The 7,873-nt window shown below is 46.0% G+C and overlaps 1 long non-coding RNA gene across 1 annotated transcript; it reads right to left on the bottom strand.

The window, feature by feature from the left end:
* Window positions 1-1,486: 1,486 nt before the first annotated feature.
* On the bottom strand, window positions 1,487-4,482 carry LOC136753469 (uncharacterized). The gene is made up of 2 exons (XR_010817435.1): window positions 2,314-4,482; window positions 1,487-1,915 (listed from the first exon to the last, which is right to left on the bottom strand). It is a non-coding gene; the product is annotated as an uncharacterized LOC136753469 (long non-coding RNA).
* Between the last annotated feature and the right edge of the window lie 3,391 nt (window positions 4,483-7,873).

Genomic DNA, 7,873 nt, shown 5'->3' with positions numbered 1-7,873 from the left:
AACAGCAAGGTGCTGCCAGATTTATTAACTTCGTAAAGAAGTGGAGGGTGGAGGGTGGAGGGTGAAGGGTGGGGGGTTCAGACTCCGGTCCTGTATTCATTTTCGACATTAAAGATCATGTCACATTTTCTCTCTTCCCTTTCTTTTGTATCTAAACTCTCCCATCTTCATTTATTAAAAAGTATGTTCCCTGCCCTCTTTCACAACTCACACATGCACACACACTCTCAAGCGATAAGGGGCAACGTGAGCGTCTGCTGCGGCTGTTTGAACGCTGCGGACTCGAGAAACTGGAGAGATCAGAGATAAATGGAGGTGGAGGCTAAAGAGCAGACAGACGAATACAGAGATGGTGACTGTATGGTGTGATAAGAGGCGGTGAGCGGAGTCTTGTGCTGTGTATCAGCCCTGTCTAGCACAGGTACACATCGCAGTTCTCACAGATCAGGGCATATTCAGTTCACACAGACCCAGATGTTCAAGCTCTGTTGCGCTTTAGTGTAATGCCATTTTTTTTCCGGCTGGGCTGCAACTGTAGTGTAACAGGAGGTGAAGTTTTATTCCCAGAACGGCGTTGTTTAAATGTCAGACTTACTCGAGAGTGGGCTTATGTGTGTCTCTCTCGCACAGAGGCTGCCACTACACCCCTGACCTCCACTGTTCAGCCGTGCTGGGACATATGTAGGAGCTGCAGCTCGAGAAGAAAAAAGCACAGTGAAAAGTCATTGAACTATATAAGTGAAATTTGTATGCTTAAGTGAGATTCGGTATGTCTACATAAATACTGTATTATTATATTTCTTAGCAGGTGCCCAAGTCAAGGCATAACTACTACTCTACACTGCTGCAGTGCAAACAAAAAAACAAAAGGTGTTTAGCTAAGGGGATCAATAACTAAAGCACCTGAGATATTTTTACTTTAATTTATTTAGGAGGAAATGGTCTTTTAGTGAACTTCAGCTGTCTTGACTGATTACATATCTGTGAACAAAACCTTTCAGCGTTTTATAGTCAGCGGGTTAATGGATAAACCACTGTTGTCTGAAAACTGATCTTTCTAAATGCACCCTTTTAAAGTAATCCAAAGCAGGTAAATTAAATTCTGTGGTGTTGATTGATAACAGTGCTTGATATTTCAATCAAATATTCTGCATTCAGAATTCTTCTTCTTATTGTTGTTGTTATTAGCATTATTTTCATACACTAACAATGATGTTGATGGGTTCCCTCATCCACCTGTTTCATGTGTACTGCACAGGGTGTCAGCACAGACCAGAGCCTGTGTGTTTCCTATTTGAACTGCACTAGCCTGGCTCTCACGGTGGTACTGTGTGAATGCAGAGAGGAAGGGGAGGAGACTGGGGGTGCTGCAGCTTTGTAAGTGTTTATGAATGTATTTATTAGGAAAAGTGGGTCACACGTGCATAGGTGTTTGCATTTAAGTAGAACAACATGGCTTGGAAGAGGGAGTAAATACATTTAAAAATCCAGCAGATTTGTTATTTATTTTTTCTTATTTTGCATAACTGCATATCTGGGTCAAGTGACTCACAGTGATAACTGCTTATTTACCTGCGGAAGACAAGAGTGGTTAGTGACTAGAAATTTGTTTATGCAGTTAGAACGTACCAAGGTGAAGGGAGTGTGTGTGTGTGTGTGTGCATGTGCGTGCGTGCGTGTGCGTGTGTGGGTGTTCTGTTTCCAGGCGAGCGGAGGTGTGAATTCACAGCCTGTGAATGGAGGTGTGGTGGAGAGTGGGGTTCCTGTGCCCATAGAGTCCTCTCCTGTGGGTACCCCCAGAATCCCAGCCAGCAAAGCCATCAAGGGACATGAAATAAGAATGACGGCAAACACATTCTTGTTTTTGGTTGTCTCGTTTATTTCTCTCTTTTCCCAGGGGCAGGGGGATTAAAGACTGAAAGGAAAAAGAAGAGGAGATTGGGAAATGTCTCTTTGTGTGTCAATGGTGTAGAGACTCTGCACACGCACACCCCTCCAAACTCCCTTCCCCCCTCCCTTCCAACCCCCACAGTGGTCCCCTGGACTTTCTGTTTCATTTTCCTCCCAGGAAAGAGATCCACAGGGCGTGTTTGGCCTCAAGAGTGCAAATATTTAACACCTGAGAACCCATCCTCAGGTATTGCTGCCTGTGCAATAATTAAAAACAACACAGACCGTCATGAGGCATCACAATATAAAATCTGTCATGTATTTCATTGTTTTTGTATTTTTTATGTTTTATGATTACTTATATTAATCTTTTTTCTTTAGTTTTCCCCAGTTTGAAGCGTGTGTTCTCTGTGGCCCACTCACTTAGCAGTAATGCGGTGCTCCAGTCTGAGAGAGAGAGTGTTGGTTGGTCTGTACTTCCTCTGTTGTAGACTCTGTTGTTTACCGCAGTAGTGCGTCCGTTGGAATGGGAAGTACATGAGATGAGTGTGCAGTGTCGGTGGGTATAAAAAGGCACAGTGGTTAAATGTTGTCCTCTTGTCAGTCAGTTCCATGTTGTGCTCAGACAATCAGACTGTCAGATTGAAAATGTGTCTATCTCTCACTGTGGCTAAACAGGATCAGCTCACTCCACTGTGAGGCAGCGTAAGGCATCCGTAACTCGGGAGGAAAAAAATGTGTTAGTTTGTTTTAGTTTTTTTTAAAGATGAATAATGCAACTACATATATTCCTCTTAATTGGTGGAATTCACAGTCTGGGTAGCCTGTATCCACTCTCAAATTCTAATTCAGATTCGGTAAAAGGACTTTATTGTTGGCAAATAGGACAAACGTATTTGTTTCGCCCAAGCACTGACAAATAAATTCTTTCTCCCTCCAGCCCGTGCATGTCTGTCTGCACACTTAGAGTGCTGTGAGTATCCTGTCTCTGTTTTTAATAATGCTGTTTATTGCTGTGGATGAATCAGAGACCTTATTATGTAGGGGCAGCCGTCTGAAATAGTGTTTATGTACATTCATAATAAATAATGATGATAATGGTGTGCACAGTGTAGAACAGCAAGAAAAGAACATTGATATTTTGCGTCGAGTATAATACGCCAATACACTGATCGTGCAACCGCTCACAATGACTCTTAGCCGGCTACTATAAGGAGGTGACTTCGTAAGCTGTTTAATTGTCGTTTAATGGGGTTATGGGAAAGGCTACGGAGGATATAGTGAAACAGTGACTTTCTGACCAGGGTATGATTGCACATAATATTTGAATTTCCTGTGCATAGGTTTCAGTTTACCAATTGCAGCCACACACACACACACACACATGAACCCACAGTAATGCATACATGTCACACACCCACACACACACACGTGTCTCTGCTGAGAAAATGTGGTCCACCTTTCAGGCAACAAAGCACAACAGTAGATCTATCCTATGTATGCACCTGCAGAAGATTGATTCAGGTAAATATGGTCAATCCAGCAGATGTCACCAGAGTCAGAGGGAAAAACCATTAAACTACATATTATAAGGAATTGTAAGAAATCCTAATGCTTGTCCTAAGGATATGTGTTGGTTTGGTACTTAGTATTATTACTTTAGTAATAATGAAACTGTGCCACATCACACATGCATGTTGTTTGTACATGCATATGTATCAAACATATATAAATTAAGTCCCTCATACAGTCACGCTGTGCATAAAAAGACAGCTTGTTAATACAATCCCAGGTTTTGTGACACGACACGTAATCTCACATCTGTGCTGCTGTTCCTATACAATCCTATACAATCTCTATCAGTGTCAGTGTCTATCAGCTGGCATATGTACAAGTTAGTATGCATAGTACTGGTACACTAAAAAATTAAAGTAAATCTGGATGATGTTAGACATAACCAATGGCACACACACACACACACACACACACACACACACACACACACACACACACACACAAACAAAACAAATGACTTACCCTCTTGCGAGAATCACAAGTTGCACCATTTGCTTCTGCAAAGAAATACAATGTATCGACAAGCTCTTTCAATCCATGCCTTCAGTAATTCCTGACAGTTTCCTGCCCTGGCTGCCTGCTTACCTGTCTGGCTGTGTCTCTGAGGCGGTCCTTCATGTGCCGAGCACTTTTATTCCCCTCCGAAGCGACGACAAACACAAAGACTCTGCAGTCTAGCTCCATCTAGGCTTCTGAAAGGGCGCTACACTTGACAGAGCAGGATTAATTTTGGAGAGTTCAGTTTGCTGTTTTGGAGTGATGTGAATTTAATGGCTTTTGTGCATTTAAAAAAAAAACGTCTTTATGCAGAGAGTTGGAGGTGTCTGGAACAGATTGTCTTGGCTGAAGCTCCACACAGGCCTGTTCACCACACTGGCAACCAGTACTGGCAGAACTGGGTGTGCAGCAGTGCAGTGGCACATCTTAAAGGGATTATGACTTCAACAAAAGGGTTGTTTCACATTGACACAGAGGGAGCTCTAGCACAAAACTTGACTAGGCATCAGTGTTCATTTTGAAAGCATGCAGAGGGTGCAGAGACTGTAAATGAACCACAAGGCTTCCTGTTTGGCCTCACCTTGACAGTGACTGAGACAGTAACCACAAAGCAGGGCCGGGCTGCAGCAGGGCAGGCGGTGCCGGTGCCGGTGTGGGAGGGGGAAGCTCTGGGGAGGAAATGAGCCAAGTGTCGAACCGTCACCGACACCTGCCCAAGGGTTGATTCACTTTCACTTTCACTCTCGCTGCGGAATTCAGCTGGGTGTTGGCTGTTTATAGATCAGGCGATGTGACTGACATGTGCTGCCTTTCATGTTCATGAGAGAACAGACAGACGGAGTGTTGCCTTTGACGCCAGGAGAGAGGCCAAAGAGAGAGTGGAAAGCAAAACACAGGGGCTTTCACTGCACAATGCAGGTGTGAAACATGAGATGCCGTGTGAAGGTCATCTGGTCAAGGTCCTGCTTGTGGGTGTCAGCACTGTTACTTCCTGCTATCGATTTCCTCCCAGGGGCTGCATGGATAATTAATGACATGATATTAGAACGCAGGCTGAGGAGGGGGGCAGGGGCCGAACAGGGGGGCTGCAGACCTCTCAGGTCACTCCAGCGGGGCATTTCCCTCCCTTTCTTACCCATCTCATAAGATCTGAGGTGAACAGACCTGCTTCACAGCTGTCTGTCACCTGGGTGAACCTGCAGATCTGCTCTCATTACAGGAACGTGTAACGACGCAGTTTAGTATGAGGCAGTTTAAAAGCCGGCATGAGCCATATGTGGTAGATCTCAGCCTTCTGAAAGGCCTGTGTATTTGTGGAGCAGCTTCCCCAAAGGAGAAGGTTACAGTCCTGCAGAACAGCCTGTAGTGGCATGTTTACAGTGCTGGAGAACACACTGGGCCGAGAGAGCGTGAGCAGCAGCTGTTAGCCTTACTAGTCCAGCTTCGGTGCTCTGCTGTCTCTGCCTGTGCCTGCCTGCCTCCCAGCCTCGTCCTGGCCGTCGGTGTGGGACTGTGTCTCAGAGCAGCTACATCTGTGGGAAAAATCGGATCGCAACAGCTGGAGGGAGCGCTGCTATATTTAAGAGAGGAATCTGAGGGAAAGAAAGTCTCAGTCCAGGCTGAGACTTGGCAGGGGTAGAGCGACACAGTGTGAATAACATTTTTTTTTTTTTAGTTCTTGTTTTTTGTGTGTGTGCATGTGTGTGTGCATGTGTGTATGTGTGTGTGTGTGTGTGTGTGTGCTCACGCTACAAAAAAAGCAAATAATGTTTCGCAATCACCACACCAATCGCAGGCCTAAATATAAACATATTCCAGCAGTTAGGGTTCAATCCCAGGTGGGGGGTACTGCTGTTGTACCCTTGAGCAAGGGACTTTACCTAGATTGTATAAATGTGTCATTGTATGTAAAAAAATGATATATTGTAAGTCACCCTGAATTAGGGCATCTCCTAGGAAATATTATAATAATAGACATAAACAGAATAATTCCAACAAATAACATGAGCGCCCCCCTAAACACACACAACCAGCACAGATGTCATGAAACTCTTCTGTACCTTGAACTATGAATATCAGTTTTCTACATGAGTGCACTACACTCCACTGTGAGGCCCTGTAGGTGAGATACAAAGCCAAGATAGCAGCATGCAGTCTCTCTCTGTGTATCGAAGCTGCTCCTGTTTATATGGGAGGGGTCTGTGTGTATTAAGCTTGCATGTTTTATCTATCTGCCATCTCCACTCCTGATAAGCTGGGGATCTAGAGTAAATCCATCTTTTGGAAACCATTTGCTGACCTCTGAAGATTGCTTCCCTTCCTCTGCCCTGCTGTATTTCATAATGAAGTCCAGATGGAAGGAAATGGTCCATCTACCTCCTAAGATAAAGTACTTATATGCCTTTTTTCTTTTTAAGTGTAATGCAATTCCATGTATGCTTAGCCGTTTTATAATAAAATTGTACAATCTCCTCTGAGGGATGAGCATGCTATACCATTCACATTGTCATATGCTCTTCGTGCTCTAAGCTCTGGGTTTTCTGCACAGTCCTGTGCCAGTCCCCAGTGCCACACTCATATCTGCCCAGGGGGTTGAGGCACTGCTTCATTGGGGAAGGGAAAGATGACAGTGTGCTCTCCATTCTCTGCAGGGTGGGGGTAAGTTCAGGCCGGGGGGAGCTGAGGACAGGGGGGTGAGCGAGAGCAAGGGTGGCCAGTGTGCTGGAGACGGAGTGAGTGCCATCCGTCTCTCCCCGATCACGCTGCAGCAGGAGCCGCGGCAGCAGCACTGGCCCCCCGGGGGGGAACGTGCAGGCGGTCACGTGACGCCAGACTGCACCAGCAGCAGCAGGGGGATTTCCACACAGACCTTATTGGAGCTGACAGGAAAAAGACAAGGCTGCAGGCGGAGAGATTTCTGAGCTGGCGCCTCACCCTGAGGAACACAGATCATGAGCGGAGAGGAGGAGGAGGAGGAGGAGGAGGAGGGTCGGGGATTCGGAGGGGTGTGCCTGTCAGTCTGGAGAGATGTGACTGAGGCTCTGGTTTTCGCTGCTGTCTCCACCTTGATGTCTTCAAGAGTGACATCGTAAAACTCCCAGAGCTCGACAGACTCCCTGAGAGAAGCCTAAGGTGGGAGCGAAAAAAGAACTGTAGGCCGGACCCGTTTTGAGAACAGTGTCATCAGTTTCTGCATACGTGTGTCTTTTTGTGTGGGGACAGCAGGAGCTGGGCAATGGAGCACCATGGCTGCGATCCTGATCACTCTGATATCCAGGTCGAGGAGTGTGATAATGCGCCACGCTGCCCCCCTGCCAGTCAGCGCACTGAGGAGGGTTGTAAGTGTAACTGGACTGATGGGCCCTCAGAGTTCACACAGGCTCCAGCTTGTACCCTTTGGCATGGCCAAGGACAGTGCCGAGCTGAGAGTGGGACTGCCTTGCTCTGAGCTAAAGGCTTTTCAGACTGTAAGTAGAGTTATCAAATGAGTCTGAAACCAAAGTGAAAGTGCAGCATCCTGTCGTAGCACAATGAGCACTTTCGGTGAAATATATCCAATAAATGAACACAAATAAAATAAACAAACTCTGGAATCGTCCCACATTTCTGCAGATTACTTCTGTGCCTCTAGTGGTAGAGCAAACGTCTGGCACTGTCAGGCAGCCAGCTACACAAGCACAGCACACCTCTCATGGTTATCCGCTAACACACTCGTAATGCAGGCCAGCCCTGCCATGAGGCCACCCTATTGACAGTAAACTGCTGCCAGACCTGCAGTCGCATTCTTCCCACAGAGACCTCCTGCACACAACCTCTGCACACAGACACATGTATCACACATGTGTCACCTCCGTGGTGGATCTGTTTGGTAAGTGGGCACACAGCTGTAAGGTAAAGACAAGTGAAAGCA

The sequence above is a fragment of the Amia ocellicauda genome, chromosome 7, assembly GCF_036373705.1.
Source record: "Amia ocellicauda isolate fAmiCal2 chromosome 7, fAmiCal2.hap1, whole genome shotgun sequence".
NCBI lineage: Eukaryota > Metazoa > Chordata > Actinopteri > Amiiformes > Amiidae > Amia > Amia ocellicauda.
This window is presented reverse-complemented; position numbering and strand designations above follow the sequence as displayed.